We start from the raw sequence: 14659 nt of genomic DNA, 5'->3' as shown, positions 1-14659 counted from the left end.
ATGAGTAATTTAGTCATCCATGGTTACTCTCATAGTCCATTGGAATTTCAATCTATATCGACAATAATCAAACAATCCCACCGTCGAGCAATTGTTGTTTTGATAATAAAGGCTAAAGGTGGCTTAAACAAAGTATCGCACCCAACACTTCTAGATGAGCCACAAGCAAAAAGTGACTGCGCCCCACTCATTAGACCAGAATTTTATGGAGGTAATAATACAATGAGTTTGTTGTAAAAGTTATATTGAAATATTTTGGCTGTGTAACCATCAAGGAAAGACTTTCCTTATTTCTAGTGTCGTTTGAACCCCGTGGATGAAAGGTACTACAAGAAATACCGGGCATTGTGCATTTTTAAAATGCAATAGCTATTATTATTTTTTTTTAAATAGCCCAAAATGGTTGCTCCTATTCGCACCCGCCAAATGAGGAAATCGTTCCAACCAATTGATACGGATACAGTCCCTACTGTCACTATAATTATGAAAGTCAATGGCGTAGGAAGGTACTTTTGAGTGGGGGAGAAGGTACTTTTGAGTGGCCGGCCTGGGGGAGGGGGATTATTTTTTTGCATTTCCAGGTGGCCTCAGATGCAATTTGGTGCAATACAGCACACTTCAACACCCACTCCATTTTGTAAATAATTTTGCATTTTCACTTGGCCTTAGATGCAATTTGGTGCTCCCAAAGGGAATTGGAAATGAAAAAAGGGGTTTTCTGACTTGCGAATCGGGGGGGGGGGGGGGCGGAATGATTCTTCCGCCACCATATTTTTGTGAGTGCCACCATGCCTACCTGTACTTTCGGGCTAACTTTAACTTAAGCTGTAGCTGTATGCAGTTGGCACACTAGATGTCTCCCTTTTTTCTTTGATTGCTTAAATAGTTCGTTTAGTTGGTATAACACTACTGTCTGTGGATATCAAGGAAACCAGTATGTACCTTTAATAAATTCAACAATAACCATATCTAAAAACAGGGTGATGCTTTATTTTAAATTGTTTTTTTCAGATGGGAAAAACAATGCTGCAATCCATTTATTACCACATTTGTTTTCTGAGAGACGCAAAGGGGTAAACTATCTGTAAAAAAATCATGTCCAGCTTTCGTAGACTTCCATTGTGTAAGTTTGCATGTCCTTGGGCCCACCACTTGTTATTATGCCAGTTTGTGTTTGGAGTACAATGCAAAAATTGGATGCAGATATTTTCTCTTAATGAATGAAGAATACTTATCAACTACTCAATTCCTGGTAGAGAGTTAATTTCTCAAAGTTACTAATTTTTAAACCTCAGGAGAAATGATATGGTTGAGGAACATTGTTTTCCATCCTTCCAACACTTCGGCTTTCTTTGTTTTTATTGCCAAAGGCTCAGATAATCTATGCAATGGTGATGTCCTGTGCATGAGATGTCTGCTTGTATACATGGTATCTCAAGCATCCTAAATTAATTTGAGTTGATACATGGCAGCATGGTGTTCCATGTTGTTTTCAGTGAAGATATCTTGTATAGGAATTGTGGGGAGGGGGGGGGCCTTAATGTAAAAACTTGAAAAGGCATTTCAAGTAACTAAACATGACATTTACTTAATATTTGGTGTGGAGCGTTAGTCTATCATCACTATGTTTTCACTGCCATTTTGGGCTTGCTAATTAAATATTGATGATTGGCGGGGCCAAATGAGAGTTTTTCTGAAATTATCATATAAACAAAAAATCTATTTATGTTTGAGTTGATAGTAGGTATAATTATAACCATAAACCCAAGGATGGTCCCTGTTAGTTTTGTTGCAGATATCATACATAGTAATCAGTGGACAGGGTTTAATGTACCACAGGTCTTTTTGTTATTATGACAGACATTACAAAATAGAACAGCTTGAGAGTATCTCTGTTGAAGGTCCTTGCTTGATAATTAATTTTTTCTTACCACTTGAATCACTAAACGTTTATTATTTTCGGATGCAGATGTCACGTTTTTGTGAGTGAGACATGCCAATAAATGCATAGGAACCAGTTAGGTTTTTACACAGCCTTATAATGATTGGAATGTATTTATCTTTTTTTTTTGTTACTTAGGAAAGCACCAACTTGCAGTTCTATTTGCAAAATATTTCAGAAAAGCCTCAGCCCTATGTGTCACTTCTTGGAGAAAGCAAAATACATCCTCAGCAGTTATTTTTGATCATCGAGAGACATCCTCAGACTACCTCAGAGCACATTTATGAAGGCCATTGATGTGTACTTCAAATCATTATATATTTTTAATCTGGAATACCAAAAGGCATGTCTTGGTGCATGGGAATTTTCCAAAAAGTTGTTTATGAGTTGCCTGGGCTGGTAGAGTGAAGTGCAACCAGATTCGAGATTTTCGTGCTTACCGTTCCACCAACAAAGACAATGTAACTGCAGTGTAGCAGTCGTCATAGTCAGCATTCCACATTATTTCACATCTCAAAGTTCACATCGGAAGACTTGAGGGATTGTTGTTATTGTAAGAGTGTTTAGATTCATTGTGCTTAATACAATAATACATCCAATCAATGTAATGATTGTGTGTTTAACATTGTGAATGTAAAATTTATTACACAAACAGTAACATGAAATTGATATACTGTCGTAGCATTCAATGTCCCAAGAATGCAAATGGTCAGTTTAATACAAATATGTTTCATGTCACAAATTGTTCACTATTGTTCCATTTTCTTTCAAGAAGATTATATCGGTTCAATTCATTCTTCATTTGTTATTTAGTACTGGTTGATTGTTGACTCTTAATTGAAATTATACTAGCCTATTATCTGCAGCAGATTATGATAATACTGCTTAGATATGGGTGACTACAGGAAAAGTTTTATCTTTGTCATTGTCTTCATGGCCGACAGTTGATTATGATTTAATTTAAGCTTTAAAATGATATTTACTATAAACGTTGATGAGGTGGGGTATTTATGTGAAAAGTGAAAGCAAAATAATTTCAGTGTTAACTGGCTACCACCAAATATTTAAGATCCTTCCTCTTACTTGAGGATGTATAAGTATTGATCTATTGTGCTTAATAGTATTACATCATAATACTGTCAAAGAGCTGAATTTTAGCTTGTTGGAACAGTACAACAGCATGCTCAATTTATATACCAGCATGATTAGAGTTGCAAAGCTCATATGATATAGCATTATGTAAGATTATCTTTTTTTGGGAATGTTCATGGTTGACGTTTTGTAGTTGAACCTAAAGTATAACTATGAACAGATCATTTTATGTATCTTTGCCAGGAATTTTAGCTAATGCTGCAGGTGCAGTTATACTTTTGTAAAATTAGTAAAAATCAGACAGTTGATTATGTTAATTTTGGTGAGCTTTCAAATATCTTACTACACGTCGAGGGAGTTGGTCGAAAATTCCTAAGTCGACCAAATGTTTCTTGTACATGCATCTGAGAATCTAAAAAAAAAATAATCATTTAAACTTTCGTAAGCATACACCTTTAAGAGATAGTACCTCTTGTTCATGTTTTTGTTATTACCTTTTGTTTATGTTTTTGTTATTTTAGTTTTTTTTCTATTGTAGATAAAAGTGGGATTTACATTGCTGAAAGATTTCAATCACTTGAAAGTATGCTATCAATTGCCTAATGTATCTAATGCAAACTGTCACCTATAACTGGAAACAAAAGTTAAAATATCATGGCTGTAGTTCACTATTCATGCATGATTGTAGATTTACGGGATACCCTCTTAAGTGTTGAAATAATTTAATATTTAATAATAATAATAATATTTAATATTTAATAATTGATTTTAGTAATTGATTTTCGTAATTGATTTTATAAAGCAACCCACAAAAGTGCTCTAAAACGCTATATGCAACAGTACAAAATATATAACACATAATATGTAGTAAAACTGTACAATAAAATACAATATAGATGAGTATGAAAATAAAAAGCATGAATAGAGTTGAATACACAGATTTGACTTGATTTAAATCGATGATAAGTAAAATAAATCGATGATATGTCGAAGTAAACTGGTATATGTCGATTTAAATCGATGATATGTAGAATGAAACTGGTATATGTCGATTTAAATCGATGATTTGTAGAATGAAACTGGTATATGTCGATTTAAATCGACATATCATCGATTTATTCTACATATCATCGATTTATTTTACTTATCATCGATTTAAATCGATGATATGTAAAATAAATCGATGATATGTCCATTTAAATCGACATCTACCAGTTTAAATCGATGATATGTCGAAATAAATCGGTAGAAGTCAATTTCCGTGGACTTATACCAGTTTCTAGCGACTCAAATTGACATATACCTATTTAAATCGACATATCATCGATTTAGCTCATTAACATATTCCAAATCCCGATTTCGGTGATGATTGACATGTGGAGATACATCACGTGTAGTCACCTGACAGGGCGGGCGAATAATTGAAAATAAACACAAGCACAGTGGAATGCATGATTTGAGCTTGAATACTGTAACTGTTAAACCCCATGGGTATATACTTAGCTACATTAAAACGTAACCTTACAGTAGGCCTCACTGCAGAACAATATCATCTTTGTTTATGGTGTAACTGGAGTAGGTAATTGCATCTGTGTACGTACTGTGGGCCTATTCAGTTGCATGTGTATTCCTATACTATAGCGCCACGTGTTCGAGTAGACAAGCCCAGTTTGTATTGAGATAATTGCACGTCATTGACATATCAGTTATTTCAGCCTTATTGTTACACCGAAATCTTTTTGCAAGTAATTGTTCATAATTACCATTGACATATAACCATGATGAACACTTCGTAAGTTTGGAACTATTAAATTACTCGCCCGCCTTGTCAGGTGACTTTACTTCGTACTTTGCTTTAATAGATGTAATATCCTATTGAATTCATTACGTTGCCATATTGTTTCATGATTTATCTGGGAAATGAATAGGATCGATATTATAGTGTGACACGTCACGATTCCGCCTCCCAATTTCCATTGTTAATAAAGTTTTCATTGATGCCTTTGGTGTGTCTGTATACATGAATCGAATTTGTTGATACCACTTTCCATTGTTTCGTATATTTCTTGTTACTTCTATGCAATTGTTTCTAAAACCGGAAAAAGTCAGTAAACTGGTTATAGCACAACATCAACAATTCTATAACGATTTCTATCCTTATTCATATTAATTACGCACGTTACTACTTCTTCGCACACATGAAAACCACTGGCAGTCATTCACACACGGTGTCAAAAGTGACAGAATTTTGGTAGAATAGCAACGATCACTGTAGCTCAGCTGATAGCATTCAGCTGAGCTAAAAATAATTTGGGAAATGTTCTATTGATAATAATAATACTAATGAATGATCCGACCACAGGAAAATTAGACTTAATAAGGCCCATGCGTTTACTTTGAATAAATATGATGTATTATAGTCTGTAATAACTGCTATAATGGGATCTTGTTTTTTGTTTCTCATTCAGAATTTACTTTAAATAACCTTTTTTTCCAGAATTGTTCACATTACATTTTAAGAAACCTATTAACCTAAGCGTAGGTCGCCATTTAATAATCTCTCGAACATTCAATTGCAGATCTTAGGGTTTTTATTATTGCTACCAATTTTGCATTCCCAAATTAACGCGAGAGTAAGGAAATCCGATGGATTTTCCGCCTGAAAACTCATGTAATACTGGCCTCAATAAAGACCCTGAAATATCAAAAAACACAGTTTTCATCAGTCTTTGTAAGTAAAGATCAAACACTTGTCTTAAGCCAGCATATATGTTTTCTATTAAAGTTTGTAATTTTCCTTGGTAATTTGTAACTTTAATTTGTAAGTTTCCTTTGTAATTTGACGCAATAGTAGTATACATTAACAGCAGCGCTGCATATCACACGGCTAAGATATATGGGCCAAAGCCAAAATTGGTCATCCTCAAATCCCAAAAGTTAAGTTACTTCTCTGGGAGAAATTTATTTTGGGCTCATGGCAGTACTAATTGACACTTAAGAATTAAAAAAAAAAAAAATCCAAAAAATTTCGTTATCATGGGGATCAAGATCAAATTGGTAGTCAGCTGGTTAACAATGATCAGTTACCATGGAAAGTGGGGGAGTGGGTGATAGTTGAATATGATGGTCAGTTGTATCCAGGCGAGGTGGAAACATAATTGTCAGTAATTCACAGGTTAATGCCATGGCAAAAACAGGGAAGTACAGTATTGGAAGTGGCCAGAGGCAAAAGACCTACTGTGGTATTCAAGGGATATGGTGAAAGGAAAGATAGCCCCTGTTCTCCCTGTATGCTGAACCAGAGACCATTATTTGTGTAATGAATTGTAAGCATTCATATCAACTCCTTGCACACTGGTGAGCTGTTTGTTGATTTCCAAATCTACATCATATCCAAGAGTTCTACATGTTAATGTTCTAATTTATATTGAATTGCATTGATGTATGTTTTGTGCAGTAGTTCATTTTTCTTGTTAATGACAACTTAATGAGTTAACGTCATGATGGGGGAAGAGGTTTTTAAGTCGTTCATATGCTGTTTGGATCCGAATCTAAGCAGAGTTTTGTTAATGAATATGTGAATTGACAATTTCAATTAAAAAGGTGACTTTGTATGAAGTATATTTGTTGAATTTGTACACTAAATTAGTATTCCAAATTTAAAAATTATATATTGTCCCACATTGTTGTATTCACCTACAATATAAAGGTGGAAAATATAGATTTAGTATTTGTGTTGGGTTTAAGATTCTTCATTTTGGGGGAAGTGGTGGATGGAGGTGACTTAATTATTATTCACCAAGGCATTTGAGTGGTGAGTGGTGAGTGATGGAATGAATTTCAATTTTGATTCCAATTTACCTACATTTCACCCATCATCACACCCCAATCACCACCCCACCCCCATCTGTTCCTTGAATGTGAGTTCATTAATTGGATTGTGTAATTTGTGATAATATTCCAACTGCTTGTGGGAGCTTGGCAATGACAAACAGAATTTACAACAGCTTTTTCTCTTATTGATCAACATAGACAGGGCAATTCCGTCCCTCTCGTTCCGTCCCTTACGCTGACTTATTTTGTGAAATTAAAGAGTAACCTAATTTAGCTATGAGATTTTTAAAACACATTTCAGTTAATATCAGACAGTCTCCAGGTTGCTAGGTCATTATACGGCCGTTACTAACCGTGAGTTAATTGGGTTATGTAATAGTGCGCAACGGCAACGTAGGCTTGCATAGCCCCAGTGAAATTTGATACGAATTACAACCCATTTTGTTTTGTGGATTGTGGATTAATTAATTAATAATATTGCAAGTTACGATACAGACGACTTAAGAACACATTCAACTTTCACTCACGTAAATATCACGAGAATTGGCAACTCGTAGTAGGTGAAATCTCTGTAAGAAACTCACGTGTGATGTCCAAATGAAAATCGACACAAACTTAACAAAACGGTACTTAAAATCGTTCCCAAAAGTATCTTTTCCAACCTTTCTAAAAATTTTCCATTCTGCACAAGTTGAACATATGTATCAACTACAATATACGTAAGTCTCGGAAAGAAAGTATAACGCAAACGAACACGATACAGTTTCTTCTATCACTAAGGGTAAATGAACTGTGAAAAAATGCACCAGGCTATATCGGTTCCGCGAAATGACGTAATCTCGTACGGGGTTGATATATTATACTAATCATGGGAATCAAAACCTACCAAAATGGAATTTGTGTAACGATTGTGATTAAATTTAATTATTAAAAATATTGTTTGGGAAGATTTATGGTTCGTTTTTACACGTTTACATTTTTCTTAGCACAAATGCTGACTGAATAAAATCTGCAACGTATAAATGACTACCGGACTTTGACATTTTGTACTAAAGTGGTCCCTAAACAAGTAAACAACACTGACACAGTTGAAGTGAATACATGATTATTGTAACATTCTAGCGAAATATTTACCCATTCTGTCTGGGTGGTGCCAAGTACTCAGGAAGGTGTAGCCCCAATAATTTGGATTTTTATCTTTACATATATGGAACTTTTTGGGAAAATCGATCTCGGCCCACTCCCAATCATCATCCTACGCTGATACAAGAACTCGGAGACAAGGGTGGTGCCAGCATATGGGGTTAGGCCCTCACCCCCTGCTCCGTTGGAGAGTTCTAGCCCCCGTTGGAGATATTTTTTGAAATATTTAAGGGGGAAGGTATAAAAAAATGTTAATACTAATACAAATTTTGTGCAATTTAGCCCCCTGTCTGAGAGTCATACCCCCATGGGGAAATCATGGCACCACCCCTGCTTTAAAATAAGGTTGTTGTGGGCCGCAGTTGGTGATACTGGTCCATGTCGCATCTTATTCATAATTGGGTGGTTTTTATGGCAGAGCTTGGATTTTGTTGATAGGGGATCATGAAGCAGGCTTGTCTCATGGGGGGGGGGGGGGATAATATCATAATAAACGGAAACACAAACTTTTTCGGGGGTAGCAGGGTGGTTGTACAGCACGGTAAAAATTCTTGTGATAGGGTGGGACCAATTCCATTCACTTTCCAGCTGGCATGTTCGGAAAAATACTGTTCCCCTTATTTGTGGAGAAAATTTATGATCCCCAACCCCCTCTCCACTTCATTAAGGCTGCCCACTTTGTGAAGAGGATAACAGCCCTGGTGTAGAGAGGCATTTGTTAATAACTTCTAGTCTTATAGATGGATATTTGTGCACATGGTGACCAGTGCCACATTGGGGGGGGGGGGCAACATGCCATCCAAATCCTAACAATTCCAAAATGCTTACCAGGGAAAAACTTTGTCTGCAGTTTCACCATAGACGACACAATTCTATAAACTATTTCATTGACGCACCCCCCCCCACCAGATTTTCAAAAAAAATCCCAATTTTTGGAAACCAATATTCTAAAGGGGAAGAAAGGTCACTACATTAAAATGGTTAACAAGGGGCCAGTCCACCTCCTTATCGACGACGGCCCAGGGTGCATGCCACATGATGATTTCACAAAATTTGGCTTAAAATAAAACAAATTCACAAGCTGCAAGGGGGTGGTCGCCCCTCCACCCCCTTCTGGATCCACCATTGATTTTTTATCCTAATATAAATAGATTTAACATAAAAAGAGATAAGACTAAAATGTAAAATAACCTCTTTTCTTTCATATATTGTCTGCTTCTTTCATAAATCTTTCCTTTCAACTGTTGTGCTCTTTCTTTGTACCTGTGCTGTATACTTAACAATTAACAACAAAGATAAATATTTCTTTTATGAATAAAAATACTTGCACGTAATAAAACCCATAAAGTTGTATACACATGCATTGTCAAAACAAAGGAAAACGCTAGTTGCAAGTTACTGTACTCAAAACGACCTATCCATCAAGTTTCCTGGGCCCTCCCCAAAATTCACAAAATATTAATGAAATAACAGACAACAAAGCAGTTCAATCAAAAATGGTCATCAAAATGTTTGTGTGAAGATAAGAGACTACAGCCTAGTTAAAAACCCTGAAACATCTTAATATTTGATTCTGCACTGCATTTTAGGGAAAATAAATCACTTTTATTCTTAATTGTATTTCGTGACGAATATTACAACATCCAGTCTCCGTTTAGGTGTTGAGCAACTTGCAACTAGAAATAATGTTCTTGTAGATTCAATCCTGCTGAATTTCCATAAAGTTTGAAGAGTCCAGTGCTTATCCTCACGACTCGCAGTTTCCTTGAAGAAAGCAGATCAGAATACAGGATGGGATGCAAGTCCACCACAGACTAACAACACGGCACGCTAATATTAATTTGCAGCAAAGTCATCTGGAGCAATCAGAAATGTGGTGTCTCGCTTACCCAATACATGCTACATACAAACTTGCACTTTTACATTCTTGTGAAAGTCATATTTGTTCAAGGTTTTTTTGCTCCTTTGTAATTCTGTCTGGAATGCTGCATGATACAGTTTGCTGTGGGGAGAAAAGAAATTCTTCTATAACAATTGTCTTTTTCTAATAACTGGAAAGCGAACACAATTCAACACATGACACAAATACAGCTATCCGTGATTCCTGCTATTCCACAAAATACAGTACTCAAATAGTGATTTTTTATTCCTGGCCAATTTATATAATTTTGGTATGCCATTTACACAAAATTATACAGTATTTCACTTTTTTGAGTTAGAAGTAATGATTTTAGCAGGGGGAATTTTTGCTACAGCATTTGAAAAAAATTTCAAAAGATAGCCTGAAGAAGATTAAGAATTAACAAAGGTTTATCACTAATAATTAACCAAATTCACAAAAAAACAAAAATCAGCATATTGATATGTACGCATAACATGCATGCCATGAAATTTTGAGTGTTTGACACATACTTCCAGAGCTAAATTGAAACTTGAATAATAATTACATGAATTAAGAATAATTTGTTAATATAAAAAACTAAGAAAACTCTAAACAGGAAAAAAACTTCTATCCTATACCTTAAAATTACATCTTTAGTGGAAAAATTGTAATTCTTAAATTTCTTTTGTTACAGGATTATAATACAATCGATCGAAGCAGCACTCACCCTCTTTTTTAGGGAATTAATGCTTGATTTGTGCAGGAACAGTGAATTTTTAAACATCGCTGTAACCGGCTTGTTTAGCTAAAAACTGCATTTTTAGATATGGGGCCACTTTTTTGTCAAAAAGAAAAAAAAAATTAATGTAATCAGTTCTTTGATTTACGGTGACTCTGTTTCCATACATCTGACCATCACGAGAGTTGCAACACATTGAAACAGTGAGGATACTTAAAAAACTTCATTTAAAAAAACAATTGAACAGGGCTTCGCCGTATGCAGGACTTTAAAGTAAAGTGCCCGCTGAAACTTTCAAAAGGTAACATAATTTTCACTAAATCTGGCCTAAATATTAGCATGTTGGTGTAAATATCATAAGGTGTGTGTCGGAATAGGAAGATTATTTCCCTGGAATGAGCTTCCCAGTCAACAACATAAACTTCCATAGCCTATACTAGGTCTAGGTTCGAATTTATTCATTAAAGTTCATAATAAAGCTTTAAAACTATTTGTCATCGTTTGTATTTTGTATTTTAGTAGGAAGAATATGGATGCTGAATGACTGATATTTATAGTGTAACAGAGAAAAAGTAATGGGGCTTTCAGAAAATCTGAATTAGGCATTGATTGGGTTTAACCAGTTATAACTTAGTCCCATCTCATAAGTAAATGCCTAATGGGCCTTAGGTCTATAATATTCATGAAGATTGAACAGTAAACAGTTTTAAGTTCCTACTGAAATATATTGAGATATGTTTCTCCGAAGACGCCCAGGCTGAAGAGAAAGTTAAACCACACCTGACCCAAATTCAATCACACCCTAGCGAATCCAAGCAAACCCTACCAAAAATAAGACTGAATATGTTTCCCTTCAATAAACAATACGATAAATGTTCAATTTTTATCACTCAGTAGACTTCGTAAAGTTCAATGGTGTAGGCGTACTACGGACTAGGGTAACGCTACTTTCACTGACATTATCATTGCGTAGCCTATACTGCAGTGCAACACATAATTTTCGCGCAACTGCCAGCTCAGTTTCCGAGTCTTTTGTTGCTGAATTCGGCAACAAAATCATAACATTGTACGTCAAAATTACCTCCGACATTGTAGTTAATGTATTTAGAGGTCACTTACCTTCAATTAAGCGAAGATATTGCGAAGTAAACGCTTCATTTTCAACATTTTCGGTCCATGAACAGACTTGCGGTGGAAAGTTTATTTGTTGTCCCAGGTTCGCAAATGAGGCTGTGTCACATATTTACATATGGGGTCAAAATTTACATATGACGTCATGTCGTTTTTCTAGTTCCAGATGCCAGCACCAATCCGAAACGGAGCAAGATTTCAAATATGAATAACATTCAAACTAAATAGGGAAAGGGGCTGAACTTTCTCAAGTAGATTGAATAGACCTTCATTTACATATACAAGCCAGAAAAATGATTGACAGAAGTACCCAACATATCGGGATACAGCTTTTTTTAAGCAAGGTTTTTTGGGGTAACGATTTTTAGTCTCTTAATATCTCAAAAACTACTGAACCGATTATAAAAATCTTTCGGAATCTGCATTATGATTATGTTTTAAGATAGCACCGAAAGTTTCAGTCAAATCGTAAAATTTTGAGTAACGGAAATCGGGGATGTGTATCGTTCAAAATGAATCACAGAAAGCGTCGGAGTTAATTGCGTAGCAACCTGGAGACTGCAGAAGAGTAATTGATCTTGTCATATATGGTATGATTGGATATAGATTCCTCCTAAATTTGATAATAATACGTCAAATGTTTGGAGTGCATGCACAACCAGTTTTTATCATTCCGTCCCTCGTGCCAATTAATGTTCGTTGCTATGGCAACATGTTAATTTTGAACATGTTTCAATTGTTTTATTATGCTGTATGTTACTCTCTCTATTTAACCTACTACTGGATTTTTCCTATTTCACTACCTTTGAGTTGGAACATATGGAAACGTATATCAAATTCCGTCCCTCACACTTACGGAGGTTTTGGCTTTGGCCCATATATCTTTTTTTCACTTGCAGACACTCCCGTATGGAAAGCCATTTTAACATTTAATCGGGAATTTGAGATATCTTAAATTTTTGCTTATTTTAGATATCTAAAATTCTATTTCAGATATCTAAAATTAAATTCGAGATATCTTAAATTGAATTCGAGACATCTGAAATTTCATTTCAGAAAGCTGAAATTGAATTCGAGATATCTAAAATAGATTCGAGATATCTGAAATTTTATTTCAGATATCTGAAATTGAATTCGAGATATCTGAAATTGAATTTGAGATATCCGAAATTGAATTCGGGATATCTGAAATTCTATTTCAGATATCTTAAATTGAATTCGAGATATCTAAAATTGAATTCGAGATATCTGAAATTGAATTCAAGTTGTCTGTAATTCTAATTCGAGATATCTGAAATTGAATTCGAAATATCTGAAATTGAATTCCAGATATCTGAAATGCATATGCAGAAATTCCCGATTAAATGTTAAAATGGCACGTATGGAAAGCCATTTTAACATTTAATCTGGAATTTCCAGATATCTGTAATTGAATTCGAGATATCTGTAAATCATCAATAAATGAATATACAAAAATAAATTTGTATTTATTTTTATTTTCATTTTGTATTGATTGTATTCATTTTGTATACTATTGATTGTATTCATTTTCATACATTTTGTATTCATGTTTATTCAATAAATTATAACAAAAATAAATTTGTATTCATTTTTATTTTCCTCCAACTAAGGAGTACTTAGTTGTACTTAGTACAATTCAGTACGCATATAGGTACAGCAGCTATAGTATGTGTGCAAGGATCATCTCCATGAAAATTTAAATTGTGTAAACTAAGACTTTAGTTTTTTTCTCCTTTCAGAATTAGGCAAAGAAAAAATTATTTTGTATAGCAGGTATCTGTAACCTTCGGGTCAACTCAAGTCCCTCATACGTCCTTCTCCTCGACAGGTTCTATCAAACACATTTTACTCCCCAAAGACTATGTTGACATAGTCCTCCTCCTCCTCCTCCTCCTCCTCCTCCTCCTCCTCCTCCTCCTCACCATCATCAAATCAATTCAAATCAATTCACAATGACACAGACTGTCCTGATTTTTTTTTCAAATTTTCCAAAAAGTTGTATTTGATCTGCATGAACTGGGTAGTGTGAAGTGCCACCAGATTCGATATTTTCGTGCTTACCCTTCCACCAACAAAGACAATCTAACTGCAGTGTGGCAGTCGTCATAGTCAGCATTCCACATGTTTTCACATCTCAAAGTTCACTTTGGTGTGTATCTTCAAGTTTCTGTTAAAAAGATTATATCCTTTCATTTCGCCACTACTTGTTTTGATTGGTTTGTATGCTAATTCAAATTAAACTAATATTGAACAATTCACTGCGTATCTAAAGTTGTTGCTTGTTTTAAATTGACTTCAGGAAGAGTTGTTTTTTTGTCATTACAATTTCAGACCCGTCACATCGGATGACACTTGACAGATATCGTTGGTATATTTATTTATTCAATTATCATACCAAGTCACGTTTGAAACATTGTAAATAACGTGCATAATAGTTTACTTTTTCACAGCAAAATAGTTCGATTCTTTCGGCTTACGCTGTTGTCACCCAGTTGGGACAACTATTTCTATACTGTAGTGTTATGTCCCGCTTCAGAGCACTCGTATTGTCAGTACTAGCAGTATGAATATCATGTTTCTATCAGATCAAGGTTAGGAACTGTTTATACTGTCAATACCAGTGCAGAATACTTGAGATAGAAGGTCAAGTTTTAAGGATATATTACGGTGGCTGAAGCTTATGGCGGGCCATCAGTCTCAAATCATGGGAGATCGACTTATACCGATTTAAATCGACATATACCAGTTTCCTTCGACATATACCAGTTTCCCTCGACTTATACCAGTTTCATTCTACATATCATCGATTTAAATCGACATATACCAGTTTACTTCGACATATCATCGATTTAAATCGACATATACCAGTTTCATT

The 14659-nt window shown here is 34.9% G+C and overlaps 1 long non-coding RNA gene across 1 annotated transcript; it reads right to left on the bottom strand.

Moving 5' to 3' along the window:
• Positions 1-9193: 9193 nt before the first annotated feature.
• Positions 9194-12226, bottom strand: LOC139960473 (uncharacterized). Its single transcript, XR_011790529.1, has 2 exons — positions 11752-12226; positions 9194-10013 (listed from the first exon to the last, which is right to left on the bottom strand). It is a non-coding gene; the product is annotated as an uncharacterized lncRNA (long non-coding RNA).
• Between the last annotated feature and the right edge of the window lie 2433 nt (positions 12227-14659).

The sequence above is a fragment of the Apostichopus japonicus genome, chromosome 19 (genome assembly GCF_037975245.1).
Source record: "Apostichopus japonicus isolate 1M-3 chromosome 19, ASM3797524v1, whole genome shotgun sequence".
Classification (NCBI taxonomy): Eukaryota; Metazoa; Echinodermata; class Holothuroidea; order Aspidochirotida; family Stichopodidae; genus Apostichopus; species Apostichopus japonicus.
The sequence above is the reverse complement of the archived record's forward strand: the minus strand, read 5'-3'. Positions and strand labels throughout refer to the sequence as shown.